The sequence below is a fragment of the Cupressus sempervirens genome, chromosome 7, assembly GCF_028749045.1.
Source record: "Cupressus sempervirens isolate cs-2001-9-10 chromosome 7, ASM2874904v1, whole genome shotgun sequence".
Classification (NCBI taxonomy): domain Eukaryota; kingdom Viridiplantae; phylum Streptophyta; class Pinopsida; order Cupressales; family Cupressaceae; genus Cupressus; species Cupressus sempervirens.
This window is the reverse complement of record NC_143124.1, coordinates 15,010,678-15,026,916: the sequence shown is the minus strand read 5'-3', so window position 1 is coordinate 15,026,916 and position 16,239 is coordinate 15,010,678.

Here is a 16,239-nt window from a genome sequence, read left to right as displayed (position 1 = left end):
CTTAGGAAGTGGAGGCACTATCTTTTACCTAAAGAGTTTGTTGTATACACTGATAACCAAGCATTGAGTTACATCAACACTCAAGAGAAGTTGAGCCTAAGACACATCAAATGGATGGAGTTCCTACAATCCTACACATTCACCATCAAGCACAAGAAAGGGCAGATAAATAAAGTAGCTGATGCATTAAGTAGAAGGCTGCTTACTATCCAAGAAATACAGTTAGAGAGTATTGGAGTTGAAGGTTTCAAAGACCTATATGCTGATGATGAAGACTTCTCAGAGGCCTACAAGGTATGTGTAGAGTTTAACAATCATTTTCATAGCAAGTTTGCTGATTACACTTTGCAAAATGGGTTGTTGTTTAGGGGAAATCAATTATGTGTGCCTAGAGGATCAATGAGAGAAAATCTGATCCAGGAGAAGCATAATGGAAGCCTTAGTGGACACTTTGGTTTGAACAAAACATTGGAGTTGGTGGAAAGATTCTACTATTGGCCTAGGATGCAAAGAGATATCCGGAAGTATGTTGAACAATGCATGATTTGTCAAAAGGCCAAGGGAACTTCTACAAATGCAGGATTGTACCAGCCCTTACCCATTCCAAATAGGCCATGGGAATGCATCAGCATGGACTTCATAGTGGGCTTACCAAGAACAACATCAGGTTTGGATAGTGTGTTTGTATTTGTGGACAGATTTAGCAAAATGAGTCACTTTATTCCTTGTAAGACTACTCATGATGCTAGCTATATTGCTCACTTATTTTTCAAAGAAGTTGTAAGGATTCATGGCTTACCAATCAGTATAGTTTCAGATAGAGATGTTAAATTCATGGGGCACTTTTGGAAGACCTTGTGGAGAAGGCTAGGTACTAACTTGGCACATAGTTCAGCTTACCATCCCCAAACTGATGGTCAAACTGAGGTAATTAATAGGGTGCTTGGAAACCTTCTAAGGTGTTTAACAAAGGAGTATGGCCAAGTGTGGGATCAAGTCCTACCACAAGCTGAGTTTGCCTACAATGATAGCACAAATAGAACTACCGGTAAGAGCCCTTTTCAAGTTGTTTATGGTTATCACCCAAGAGGAGTTTGTGAGCTACGAGAATTAAAGAATCAAGAAGATATTAGTGGACATGCAGATGATTTTTCCCAGTCCATGAGAGAGGTACATGAGCAGGTCAAGAAGTCCTTGATAGAGGCTACTCAAAGGTTAAAGACTAAAGTAGATGAAAGGAGGAGAGATTTACAATTTGAAGTAGGAGATTTGGTGATGGTACACTTGAACAAGGCTAGACTTCAAAAAGGTGTTCCAAGCAAGCTTCAAATGAGGAGGATAGGGCCTTGTAAGGTTCTAGCTAAGTATGGCCCAAATGCCTACAAGATTGAGTTGCCAATCAATCTAGCCATCTCTCCCATCTTCAACATTCAAGATTTGGTTAAATACAAGGGTCCTAATGTCATGGAAGAGGAACACATCATAGAGGTAGATAAGAATATTCCAGAAATCAGTATTCCTCTCCAAACCAAGCCTCAAGCTGAAAAAGTTCTAGATTCAAGAGTAAAGAAGAAGACTAGGCATGGAATTTATATGGAGCATTTAGTAAAATGGAAGAACCAGCCTGAATCTGAAGCGACATGGGTAGCTGAACATGAATTCAAAAAGAGAGGTATCAGTCAAGATCTCTTGAATACTGACCCACCTTAAGTTTTTTTTTTGTCATAGGGGGAGAATGGTGCAGGAGCACCTATGAAATATGCCAAGTTTCCTAAATTGTTTTTGGCTTGTAGTGGTCTTGGCTAGAACACATGAATAAGGGCTATGGGATAAAGCCCTAAGTGTGTGAGTTGTGTTTGTAAATAGGTTTTTGTTGTGTTTGAGTTTCCAAGTTGCTTCTATGTTGGCAAAATTGCTTAAATTGCTTGTTAGAGCCTAGAATGGTCAAACACTGACCAAGACCCCAGGAGGATGGGAAACATGGAAAATATGTTAAAAGTTGGAATTACATGGAAATAGGTTCATTTAACCATGTTTGAGGTCATGGAGCCATTAAATGCACAATAGTGCAAAAGTTGCACTTGGCAACTTTGCAACTTTGCAAAGTTGCTTGACAACATTGACAAAAAGTGCTAAAACTTTATAAGGGCTTCAAGAATCAGTTGGAAACCTATGGGATCTGTTGATTCACGTGGGTAAGAGGTATTTAAGACCAATCCAAGTTAGTTTGAGGGTGGGCATATGCTTTTGTACGAATTTTGGCATTGGAATGAAGAGCAAACTGAGCATTTTGATGACAGTTTTCTGATTTCACCCTTCATCCACACCTTTAATGGATTGATAGGGTTGCTGTTTTCATGTGATTTTATAGTGTATGGAATTTAGATGCTTTGGTAAATATTAGGAGTTTTTTTGATCAGTTTCATTACTAGTTTGAAAAATCTTTTTAAAGTTGCCAGTTCGCTGGTCTGTACATAGCAATCAGCAAAGAAATCTCTATAACTTGAATTCCAATGGTGGAACCATGATGGCCTTTTGGAATCAAGTACTAGACTGTATAAAAAATGTAAATATGTATTTTTGTCTTGTTTTGCAGAGGTTTGTTGTTTTTTCCAAGAGGCCCTAGGCGAGTTTGCATACCCGGCTAGGCAATGAAATCAGCAAATAAGTGTTTGAAAGGGGCATAGAATGGGGTGTTGGGTGCAATAAAAATTCATGGAAGGAAAGAGTGGTGAGTGAAGGAAGTTAATTCCAGGAGTTCAGTCATTTAGAGTCCATTTGAGTGGTGGAAGGAAGAACTCTCTATATTCCTGTTCATACAAACAAGAAACCCTTGTAAATAGACATATTTTTGGAAATCCCTTGTACGGATGACCTGGGTGTTGTAGACCTGAAAAATCTTCAAGGGGAGCCAAAAGGGTATCCAAATCATAAATTTTTTTGAGTACTTCTTAAGGGTTTGAGGAGATATAAGCCAAAAATCAGTTTTGGAGGCCTAATTTTGTTATTAGTCTTGGTAGCCCTCTTAACTATGCAATCTTCAAATCGATTGGAAACCCAATACTCCAATTCACTTAGTAATCCTAAAAACTATTGAATGAGACCTAATACAAGCCTTGAAATTCAATATAGCCAAGAATGCACTCCTGGAAGCCAGTTGTCAAGAACGGTGCAATGAGAGCACTAGGGAGACCCCATGGTGAAATAGAGTTTTGAGTTGATTGGTGAGGATTAGTGTAATAAGGGAATAGAGAGAAGATTCCCTTGGAGTAGGGTATAGGATAAATACCCTAAGAGGCTAGGAGAAAGCCTAAAGTGAGTTCTAGTAGTTGAGGCTAGAACCTTGTTCAAGATCCTCCCCGTCACTACAACTCACAAACACCCAAAAGATTGTGAGAGAAATTTCTTCTCTGAAAACTTTCTCTCTAAAAACTTCCTTCTCCAAAATTCTCAGTCCCTAGAAAATGGACCCTCAAATGCTGATAAGGCGTTCTCTCCTAAATTTGGGGCACTGATTATGCGATCCCCCAGAACTTGTTGATCAATTTCTTTTATATTCTCATGCATGCCTTTTTGCAATTAAACTATCTTTATTAAATTAATTCTCTCTCTCTCTTTTATTTAATTTATTATATTTTAATTTCATGAATAAGCTTTATGCAATCTAATTAAAATAAACTTAATTAAATTATGTTAACTTTCTCTTATTAAATCATGAAAGCGTTTTAATATAATATTTATTAATTTAACTAACAATATTATTTAGAATTTATTAATTAAAATAAAACTCCTAAATAAAACATTTATTAAATTAAATAAATATAAACAACCAAAATTAGAACTTTAATAAAATATCTTAAATTTAATACTTTTATTTATTTAATTTTTTAATTAATTAAATATATTTAAATATTGGATTTTCTTTATAAAATTTCCATTAACTTAAATCATTAAATTATCTTTTAATTTGATTTAATTATAACTGAAAATCATCACACACCCACAATACAAATACGACAACTCAACAAATGAACATAATCAAATTCCAGGGTTAAAATCACAAATTCATACCACTTGATGAATTTAGATGGGTAGACTAACTCAAATGCTTGCCCTATTTTGTTGGGACAAATGGTTTAGGGTTTAGGATTTGGACTTAAGAGTTATCTCCCCTCTCTTACCGTTGAGATATTGCGACAGGGTATGATCATCCTAGCAATTTAGGGAAGTCAATACTTGGTACCTGCAATTTGCATAAAACTACACACATGTACAAACATAATATTCTAAACTAAACATGCAATGGCAAGAAGTGGTGCATCATGTAGATCTCGACTAATAGGTGACTACAACTCCCTTCCTTAACCACATTAGAAATGTCATACATAAAGAAAACATACACGGACACCATACACATGTAGTATGGGATAAGTATCCATAAGAAAAAACATACAAATAATCCATCTAACTAGCATCATCAAATAACTGAAATCATTGTAATAATTATCATCAAAGTATAATCATGCATACATGAAGTAAATAGTACCAAGTAGTCTCATCATAAAAATCAACCAAGTGTGAAACAATTTCTGATAATCTGAAAGATAATGCTACTAATCATCAAGCATAAACTGGTCTAAAAGAGTTCGGCAATAATAACAAAATGCAAACTAGGGGCAAGCACTACATAATCTTCTACACTCTCTACTACAAAGGTTGAATATATAGCTGCATGTTCTTGTTGTCAATAGGTTCTTTGGATGGTTCAAACTTTATCAGATATGAAAGTAATAGTTTCTAAACTAGTTCCTATCTATTGTGATAATCAAAGTGCAATCATTATTTCTAAGAATCCAGTTATGCATTCACGCACCAAGCACATTGATGTTCGTTATCATTTCATAAGGGAACATGTCTTGAATGGTAATGTTGAATTAGAATTTGTTCCTTCTTTAGATTAGCTTGCTGACATATTTACAAAACCTCTCTCAAGAGCCATATTTGAAGGTTTAAGAACAAGATTGGGGGTTGTATCCCTCTCTTCTCTTGCATAAGTTCATAAATGAGTGATAGGTTTCAGAGGGAACATATTTTGCTTATCTTTTTGTTACACTAAAATCTTGGTAAATCTCCTTTGTCATTGATGTCAAAAGGGGAGAAAAATGAAGATGAAGATGTCTACATGATGGATATATAGGTATAGGTACACATGGATATATAGGTGAAAGTTGGTATTGACATCAATGCCAAAGGGGGAGTATGTTGAACCCTGGGTATTTGGTCTTTGTTTGTTGTCATTGATGTCAATAATAAAATTATAATGGGCATATGGTATGGTTAACATCATGTAATTATCTTATTTGATGTCCTTAAATATTATTCAAAACATTTTCAAGACAAACACTAAGTGTTATACAATTAACACTTAATGTTCATATTGGTTTAGAAAATGATTATAAAAAATAGTTTTGGTCTATGAGAAAGTCAACAAGATTTTTTATTAGATAGACCCCAACTATCATACCTTTTTGGAAAGGTATTTGACCAAAAAGGTGTTTGATTTAGCTAAAATGGGTCTTTTTTTTGTTTTTCCATACAGAAAGAGAAAATGTTTATTTATCATAAACAATTACCAAATTGTTATGATAGTTTTAGCAGTTTTAAGTAGTTTTGGTCTAATGGAAGTTTGGGGTATGTACCTACCTCCAAAATTTTAAATTTCTTGGTTTATAAGTAGAGGATACATTCCTCTAAAACATCTAGCTAGTGGCTTTGACAGAAGTTGCAGGATTTGTGTAGAATTCCTTGTAGACCAAACAATTTGCAAACAGATTTTTAAAAGCAAGGAAGTGGGTAGTGCTTTATGCTTCTATTTTCATATTTGTGATTTGATTTTCATTTAAAAAGATTATTAGAGGTAGAAGAATGATTATATATTGCTTCTTCATTCATTCATATTAGTATTTGATCAAACCTTTTAATGCAAAAAGAAAATATATTTGGATATTGGATGTTTTGAGGAGAATAGAAGTATATCCTACATTATATTTTCAAGAAGAAGTTGAAACTAGTGATTCATGATTTTTTTTGTAAAAAATATGATCCTCAAATTTTATATCTCATTTGTTCATTTTGGAAGTTGGTGCTTCAGGTGTAAGGGATTGGTGTTCTTTGTAATTGGTGTTTCTAAAATAGGGTGTTGGTGCTTCCCAGAGTTGTAGCTCTAAAAGTTTTGCCCAAGAGGCTAATAAAGTTTTAAGATTCAAACTAGTTTTTTACCCTAAGGGGTTTTCCATGTTAAAATATTGTGTCACTTTTTTATTCATTAACTATCTTGCTCATGTGTTAAATTTTATAACTTGTAATTGTTTCAATTTTTGAAAAAGTATTTTAAACCACTGATTCACTGCCCCCTCTCAATGGTGTTTGTATTCCAATAATCTTATGGGTTTGAATCATAACCATTGTTCCTTGTGAAGAGTTCACCATGAATCAACATATTAATTGTTATTGCAAGAAAAAATAGTGAATCAACATTCTTGAAAACAAAAATTGAAAGAGGCCTGGTTATGGTGTCCATGTGTGTTTGAAGGTAGAGATGTATTCATGAGATGTTGAAGATTCTCTTGGACTGATGGAATAGATAAGAGATTGAATTTCATGAGACACATACCTATTTTTCTTAGGTGGTGGGTTAATTCCTTTATCCCTTAGTCTCTTCTCTTTTGCATCTTCAATGATTTTGTTCCACTCCAGTTGTGGCACCATAGGAGGACACTCGTATTATGGGTTGAGCTTTAGAGCCCTTCTGTACTGGTCTCTCATATTCTTTAGATGTTTGAAAACTATTTTTAGAAATTGGGATTTGTTCAAAATATTTTGACCAAAGAACTCCTCCATAGATTTTATGAGATGATCTTTTAATTCAGGGGCTTGGTCAGTCCAACTTTTAATAAAAAACAAAATTGTTAGATAAAAAAATTTAGTTCAAGGATAAATAAAAAAATGTAGCAACCAATTATATCAAGCTACATACCTTTTACGTAATGTGGGCCCAAATATCTTCAATGTTAAATCATAAAAAAAATTCTTAAAAACATTGTTTGTTACAAAATCTATTGGTATGTTCATCATTGCACCAAAAGCTCAAGCTCTCAAAAAATGTCACAAACACCAGACTTACCCAGATCTATGAGAGGCAGTTAAGCCATGTCGTGAACCCTAAAGGAGGTGCTGACCTCCAAGTTAACAATCTCCCCCTCAGCACCAACTAAGGGTTTTGCACCGACAGAATGAAGGAGACCTCTCAAGATTCAAATCCTTGATCCAAGGCTCTGATACCAATTGTTGGTATGTTTTCCATTTTGCAAAAATCTTGAGCTCTCAACTAATGTCACAAACACCAGACTTACCCAGATCTATGAGAGGTGGTTAAGCCATGTCATGAACCTCAAAGGAGGTGCTAACCACCAAGTCAACAAAATCATCACAACCTCATTAGTCAAAAATGATTTATGAATAAGTAAACTACAATTACACTCTAAATAATTACAATTTTAAAGTACCTGGAAGCTTAGGAAATTTTAAGGGAATCATATATTTCTTGGCCATAAACAATGATGCCTCCAATGATCCAGTACAAGTAACATGGGCTGTTCTAGGAAAGGTTGGTAAATTATCAGCAATACTAGTATCAATTCTATATTACTATGAGAAGGTGCACCTATCACATAACAAAGTTAATCAATGTTATAATATACTCAAATGAACAAGAAAGTACAAATATTATCATATTTAACACATAAAAAAATGTAGCAAAACAACAATTTACCATGAGCTCTAGTTGCAGCAGGCATGGATGTTTGCATGCTCCTTGTTGTTGATCTTGTAGTCAGCAATCTCAGAGTGTTGGTCGGCCTCGTAGAAGTAGGTGTATAGAAATCATTAGCACTTGAAAAATAATCATATTATATATATATATATATATATATATATATATATATATATATATATATATATGTATGTATACAATGTATTTTTCATGTCCCTTATTTTCCTCTTATAGAATTACATAATAAATGATAAATAACAATAGCATCACTATCGAGAGAAACTCTCCACCCATGAGCCATTCCAAATAAACACTATCAAGTCGAGGGTAAGTATTAAACCACTACAAGCGAAACTAGTTCTATAGCAATATATTAGGAGCAACAGATCATCATATCACAATAAGTAATATTTGAAAGATAATTGCATATGTTTAAGGATCAAAGTCAAACACAATAATAACATCATTGAGAATACTTGCAAGTTTTCATCAACAAATGAAGAATAGAAAATGCATCACTATGAGCAATAGTAATTATAGTGAGAGTAGGAATAGATTGTATCTTACTTACACTATCATATCAAACACATCTACCAATCTCATTAATTGCACAGTTCAAATTAAAGATCATCATTGCATAATTGTTATAAGTCATATCAAAAACAACATAGATAATCTTAACATTGTGCAAATATATAGACCAAAATCATCTTACATATGTAATCAACTAAAAATGGTCATCTAGATTATGAGCCCCCTTTCTAGCAATTTTTCACAATTTATCTAATGGTTATTTTTTGTCAAATCCTCAAAAATTTATTTATTTGATTATAACCTATGGTATGAGCACTTTATCCCAAGTTCATATTTAATTAAACGAACATGTCCCACTTTTAATTAAATAAAATTCCCCACTCATCTCTTAGCCTAAGTGTGCACACATAAAGCATTATTCCTATTTTAGAAATAAAATAAAATGTATTTTTGTCTACACATGAATGCACATTTTTCTATGTGAGAGGAATCTTCTACTTTTAAAATAACTTTAATTCTCCTCCACACATTTCAAACCCTCTCAAAAGTCAACCATTAATTGTGATTGGTTGAGATGCTTGTGCAAATGGATCACTCCCACTTTCAAACTCCACCCTTGATTACATTCATCTTGCCTCTTAATCTCTACCATCCATTTTTCTTTAAAAGGGTGGGCTCTCTCCTCATTCAAGAGATCTTAGTCTCTCATGCTATTGTTATGCTGCAGGTTTTCTTAGTGATTTTGGAGACTTGGAGTATTCTTGCATTTTTGCATTTTAGCTTAGCTCTCATTCCACTTACATTATGGCATACTTTTATGCTTAGTTTCATTTATGCTTTAGCTTAGTTATTTTTGTTAGGTTTCATTTCATTTAGAATAGCTTGTATTTGCATTGCATTTTACTCTAGATTCTTGGATATTGGCACTCTTGCCTCTACTCTTTGAATCTCTTGTTCTATGGTGCACCTTGCAAGGGTTGCATAGTTTGGTTCATTTGAGAGCCACCATCTCATAGCCTTTTCATGTCATAGATAGAGAGTTATAAGCTATCTCTTGAGACTCCCTCTTCCATGGGTTCTCTCAAGAATAATGGTTTATAGAAGTGTGATACTTTTATGCACATTCTTTTGGCGGCCACCATGGGGCTATAACAAGTTTCTAGCTCTATTTTCTTGCTTGCATCTTGGTTACATTATCATTTCTAATTTTTTATAGCAACTTCTTAGATCTAATCAAGTGGTTTTGTAGAGTTCTCACTTTGGTTTTAAGGCTAACCCATATGCAAATTGGTTTGAAGGCCAAAATCCTAAGTTTTTGATGATTTGATAATATCTCCTAAACCTCTTGGATTTTGGTTCTAAATTATTTTTTGCAACTTAACTGTGTCCAAGATTTTTTAGTCCAATGTTTAGATCATTTTGACTTGATTTGTGTCAGTTATGATTTTTTCTTTATTTTTCATAAAAAGTCATTTTTGGTCACAAATCAGCAATTTTTTTGAAAACATTTACATTTTCAAAAATCTCTTTAAATTCTAGAGTGGGGATATTTTTTGTAGTTTGAATTTTGAGGTAATATTAGGGCCCAAAAACTAGATTTGATAAATCTAGTCTATTTTGAAAAAGTGGGTCCCTAGGGCACAAATGAAGAGTTTTTTTGAATTTCTTGCATTTTTGGAAAGCTCTCTAGTTTTTAGTAGGGGTCTCTTCTTTTCATTTCTATTTTTGGATCCAAAATCATAGCAAACAAGTCCAAACTTGTTGACTAGGTCAAAAGCAAAGAGTAAAAATGAGAGCATTTGTGATTTACTTGCACTTTCTTTGCATGCACTTGGTTGGAAGATAAATTGAATTTTTGAGGCAACTAACCACTTTTGTTGCAGGTATTACTTGGTTATTATGCCCTAAACCTTGGTTTTTTGTAAGGAGTTTCTCATTTTATTGCTAAAAAGAACGCATGTCAAAGCTTCAAATGCACAAGGGCTACTAACAATTGTTTGTAGGGCTACCCAAAGCATAAAAATCAAAAGTTGCTTGTTCTTTTTATTTCATGTGTGACATATACTAGTTGTTCATTTTTTTAGGCACACTAAAACTTGTAATTGGGATTCCTTGGTGATAGGAGAGTATGCTCTTCACCCTTGTGGTGAATCATAAATCTTGAACCACCTTTGGATTTTGAAAGAAAGTGGGTAATTTACTCTTCTTGGTGTGTTTGGGTGACACAATTGGAATAGGAGAGTATGCTCTTCACCCTTGAGCTGAATCAAAAATCTTGACCTCCAAGAGTTGATCTACTCAATGTTTAGTTAGGATCCTTTAGCGAGCCTGCTCTCGAACAACCTGAGAGGAATGACCCAAGTGGGGACAAGCAGATTACCTAGCTCTTCCAACCCACTATAAAATCAAGGCTATCAAGGACACAAAACTTTGGTAGACATAGTGTTTTTCTTCACTTAGTGTGATCACTTATGGGATTTTAACCATAGGGAGATCACTAGGCAAGAACCCTTAAGGTGCTCTTGTGGCCACGAGGTCTGTTACCCGCCGCAAGGTGGGGTGTCCTATAATTGAGAGCAAGAGGAAAACTATGAACAGAAGCCCTATCTAGATACCCTAGGTTAGTATCCACTTTATTTTTCCACTCAACTTCTTGGTGCAAGGATTGATCCTAGTGGACTACCCAGATCACCCCAAGATTTACACTCACCATATGTGTTCCCTTAGTTGTGCTTATGGAATTTCTATAACAAAGCCAATATCTCTTGTGGGTAACTACTTGGTGTGAGGCAAAGGAGCATCAAGTGTGGGCCAAGTTATTGAGTAATGAACTATGACTTCTAGGTAGATATTGCTTGATGTGTTCTCGAATGTGCTAGACCTGTGGAAACCTTTTGAACATACACATGACGATAGTTCTAGGGATTTCTTTTGAGACCTCACATATGCTTGTATCATACAAGGTTTCTTTGTCCCTTGCTTGATTTTTTGAAGACTACTCCATGTGTCACTATCTTGCTTGGAAAGAAATTGCTTTTGAACATCAAACTTGCTATGCTATCAACTATTGTCAAACTTTGTCAAACAAGTCAAAATGTCAAGTGCAAACATTTTCTTGTGTTGCTTACTAAGGGGGGTTTCATCATTTTGCTTTTATTTGTTATGTCTCTAGTGCTTAAACATGCTTAAAGTGGCTCTTTGGTCTTAGTGCTCTTATTCTTTCTATCTTCATGGTCTATGTCCTCTTACTAGTTATCATTTTGCTGAAATGGTTACCTTGATTGCTTGACTACACTCTTGGGTTGTGAAAGTTGTTCATTTGTCACCCCACTTGCTCTATCTATTTGGCTATTTGGTCTTCTTGCCTAGCTCTTGAATTGATTCATTGGTGTCTTGAGTTTTTGGACACTTTTCTTGATAGGTCACTTTACTCTATCTTTACTATTTTGGCAAGTGAATACTCTACCTCTTTAGTTTGGACATCAAGTTATCTTGTGTCATCTTGTTAGCTTCCTCTAGTCTCCTTCATGCTTGATTATCTATCTACCACTATGGAATTCAAACCTTGTGCTACCAAACCTCAATCAAATCTAGATGATCATGATATCTTCCATGCCACTAAAGAGTTTCAAGATTTATATGCACAATACAAAGAGCTAGAAGAGACAAATGATAATTCTTACCTTCATTTCTCTAAGTGCATCATAGAAATGAAGTCTAAACTTGAGAAAAGGTTAGAGGAGAAGATTTTATTCTTAAATAATTCTCCCTTAAGACCTTTACATACACAAGGTTCATCTTCTTCAAGGTCTACATATTCTACTCCAAGACATCAAATGTCTTCATCTTCTAGATCTAAAGACCTCCTTAGAGAGAAAGAAAGTGATACCTACTTTAAGCCTATTCCAAGATATCATGATGGACCTATCTTTGACCAAGACAATGATGAAGAAATGGATGCATACCATTCACTTGAGAAACAAAAAAAGGACTCTAGACATAATTTTGATAGAACTTTTGCTCCCTTGGAAGATTCTTATGATGACACTTTGCAAACACTTGTTAGCACCAAGCTCATCAGGTTACCTAAGGTTAACTCATATGGAAACCCATTCTTGGATATCTATTGTGCTTATCATTGACATAATGAGCATAGTACTTTAGATTGCATTGAGCTGAAACATAAAATCAAAGATCTTACTGATAATGGAATAATTGATACCTCTAATGACTCATGTGATGAGGATACTTTTCTTGAGAAAGATCATATTAATGAACCTATGTCTAATGATGGTTTCCTTGATACCTCCACTTCTTCCCAATACTTCAAATCTTCCCATCATGCCTCTATCAAATAAAGAACCTAATTCTTTTCATGTACACTATGCCTATCCTCAAGGGCTACCTCTAAAAGAAACTCAAGATAACCTTCACTTGGCTGCAAACCTTTTCCATGCTACTAAGCCTAAAGATCCAAGCACTACTCCATTTACTCTTTATTCTCCCTTGTCCTTAGAAGTGGCTCCGTGTCAAGAGGACTCTCAAAAAGAAAAAGCTATAAATTCAAGAAAGATCAAGATCAAACACACTTTCATCTCCTTCAAAATTTCACCCCTCTGTATCCTATGTCTTTTCCATCCCCCAAGTATGATGAAGATACCACTTCCATTATCTCCCTTGAGCTTACTAAAAATTATGAGAAAGGTTCTCTTCCTATGCTATCCAAAGCTACTTTTCAAGATCAAAGCATCCCCTCATGTTCTACTTCTCCATATCCACTTCAAAAGTGTGCTCAAGCTTCAACTACTCCTATTAAAAATTTTGTTACTATCAAAGCTTCTCATGAGTCTATTGATGGCTTTGACTATGTTGCTCACTCTAAATATTTTGATATCCCTTTCCACTATCCATTTGCATATCCTAATTCTATCCTTGGTCCTCATCCATCAAAGCTAAAGCCTTCAAACCTTCCATCTATATTGGGACCTTATGTTCCTTCATCTCCTACATTTTCCACTCCTAACTCTCCCATCATACCTCAAGATCAACAAAGACACTCATCCTTGATGAATTTTCACCCATCTATCCATCTAAACCAGTCATATCAACCTTATTCATCCACAAATCCCAAGTCTTTTGGAAGTGAGAATAAACATAAGAATTCATTGAAAAATGAAGATCACTGTGTCCCATCTAAATGACATGTGAATGCTAAGAAGGAAAATGTGCAAAAGAGACTGCAAAGGTCCACTATTAAGAGAGCTAAATCAAAGAAAATATGGGTTCCTAAGCCCATTATTGAAGAATTATGCTCTAAAGTATCCAAAGGAAAATCAAAAGCTATATGGATTCCCAAGTCTCTTCTAAAAGAATTGACTATTGAAAATACTTCAAAGTTGACATTCAAGCTTCCAAAGGCTTCCATTCCATCTTCTTCCAAAAATCTTCCTCAAAATATTCCAAAGCCTTCCACTCCACTTTTTTCTAAATCTCTTCTACCATCTCATACATCTAAACCTCAAGCTATTTCATCCATGATTCCTCCATCATTCCAACACCCTTCAAGGAGTGTGTCAACATTGATCTTGTCCAATATTTCAGCTACCCTCATGAAACCCTCTAAAGCTTACACTTACTTTCTATACATGAAATCTTATCCTCAATCTATTCTTCCTACTACCATTTCTCTTTCATCACCCTATCAACATCTTTGAGCATACCTTTCTATGGTCTTGTCTTATCATGACTTATCTTTCCTATAGGAGCACTATCTACATTCAAAAAGCTTGAGCTCTTTCTGAATTTTTTTTTTTAAAATGAAAAAAAAATGAAAATGTGCCTTGGTGAAAACCACTTCTTGTGGCACCTTGGTAGCAAAAAAAAAGACAAATAAAATTTTTCCTATGGTAAAAACTACTTCTTGTGGCACCTTGGATAAGTACTATGATGAAAACTTGGCAAACAAGCATCATGTGTAATTCTTCCATCATCCATTTATCCCTCTTCTCTCTTTGATCTTGATAATGTTGAGCTATCTTTGCATGTTGTCTATCTTATCCACAAGATTTTCTATTGTGCTCTCCCATTCATTCATAGCCTCTATCTTGAGCTTTATTCTTATTGCTCTATCCCATTACTATCCTATCTAGTTGATCCCTGAGTCTTGATTGTTGGTTTAAAGAATAACTTTGACAACTGAGTGTCAATACACTTAACTATTTTTCCACTAAATAATGTCGAACAAAGAGCAGGTGCCGAGCTATATCAAGTGCCAAGCTATAACAGTAGGTGTTGAGTGTTAACAAGTGTCGACTGTTAACAAGTGTCGAGTAACAGTAGGTGCCGAGTGTTAACAAGTGCTAAGTAACAGTAGGTGCCAAGTGTTAACAAGTGCCGAGTGTTAACAAGTGTCGAGTAACAGTAGGTGTTGAGTGATATAGTTTTGTTTAGGTGCCAAGTTGTCCTAGAAATAGCATGTGTCAAGCATCAGCAATGCCTCAGGAGCCGAGCAACTCAAGATATTAGCATAAGAGTTTGTGATTGCACAAACTATGATGTAAACTATTTTCGTAGCCGACATAAGATAAATCTCGAAAGATATAGAGATAAGAATGAATCTTTTACATTCCCTATGCAATTTGCATGTAGCCAATTGGAAAACTTGGAAAGGCACATGCAACCAATCAGCAAAAGAAAAGTATTGAGCAGGAAATTGAGATTCAATGTGGATCGTAGATCCATATCTAACCCTAAGTCTTCGAAATCTTTTTAAGGAAGATGAAATGTTCATTAAAAAAAATGATGAGAGGAGTAGAGCAGAATTAAAAAGGAAAAAAAGAATGGTATTTGGTGAGAGGAGACTTAGAAAGTAAGAGCAGCAATTCATTAAGCAGTTGATTAGAACAAAGCAAGGTAGACAAATAGAAATCAGATCTTAGAGGATCGAAATCAGAGAAAGAGCCAGAACAAGTTCCTGCATTCAGTAATCAAGGATTGCAAACAATCAGGTTTATAATACCTAATACTCTCTTACCATTGTATTAGAAAGAAAATCCTATGTAGATAGGTTGGCTTAACAGCAATTTGTAAATCCTTATCAAAAGGTGATTAAATCCTTTAACAGGGTGACACTTCATGTTAAGTGTTTGAAATCCTTTAACTAGGTCACTATTGACACAGTGTAAAGCCTTTAACAAGGTAGGCCTTTAATAGGGTAGACCATCAGAAGTGGTTGAACAATATTGTTACAGTAATTTTTGTGGGTATCATCCCCACCCTAGTTTTACCTTCTTATTCTTGGAGGGTTTTTGGGTTACCAAATTCCAGTGTTATGTGTTGTTGATGCATGTGTTTAGTTTCATGTTTACTTGATGTATTTACATGTATGCAATTTACTTCCACTTAAAAGTTTTATTGGCTAAAGTGTGATACTTCTGATTCAACACCCCCCCCTCTCTCATAAGTACTCTTTCCATATTTGAATATTCCAACATTGATCACAATAAATAAAACTTGGTTCTCATAGGCCTCTTGACATGTCTACTCTCTTGGATTGCACACTTTCATGCTATCTTGCTTATTGGCTTTAACTACTTATCCTACATGCTATCTTACTCATTGGCTTCCATCACTTATCTTATATGCTATCACACTTGTTGGCTTCACCGCTTATCCTACACGTTATCTTTCTCATTTCTTCCATTGCTTACCTAAAACATGCTTCATATGGCTATTTCACCACTTTCCTTAGCTTGGGCACTCTTGAGGAGTGTGTCCTTGAGGATCACTTTCGCTTGCTTTATACTCTTTTCTTGTCCATCTTTGTCTATCCACCAACTTTGTGCTCCATCATGTCCTACACCTTGCTATACATT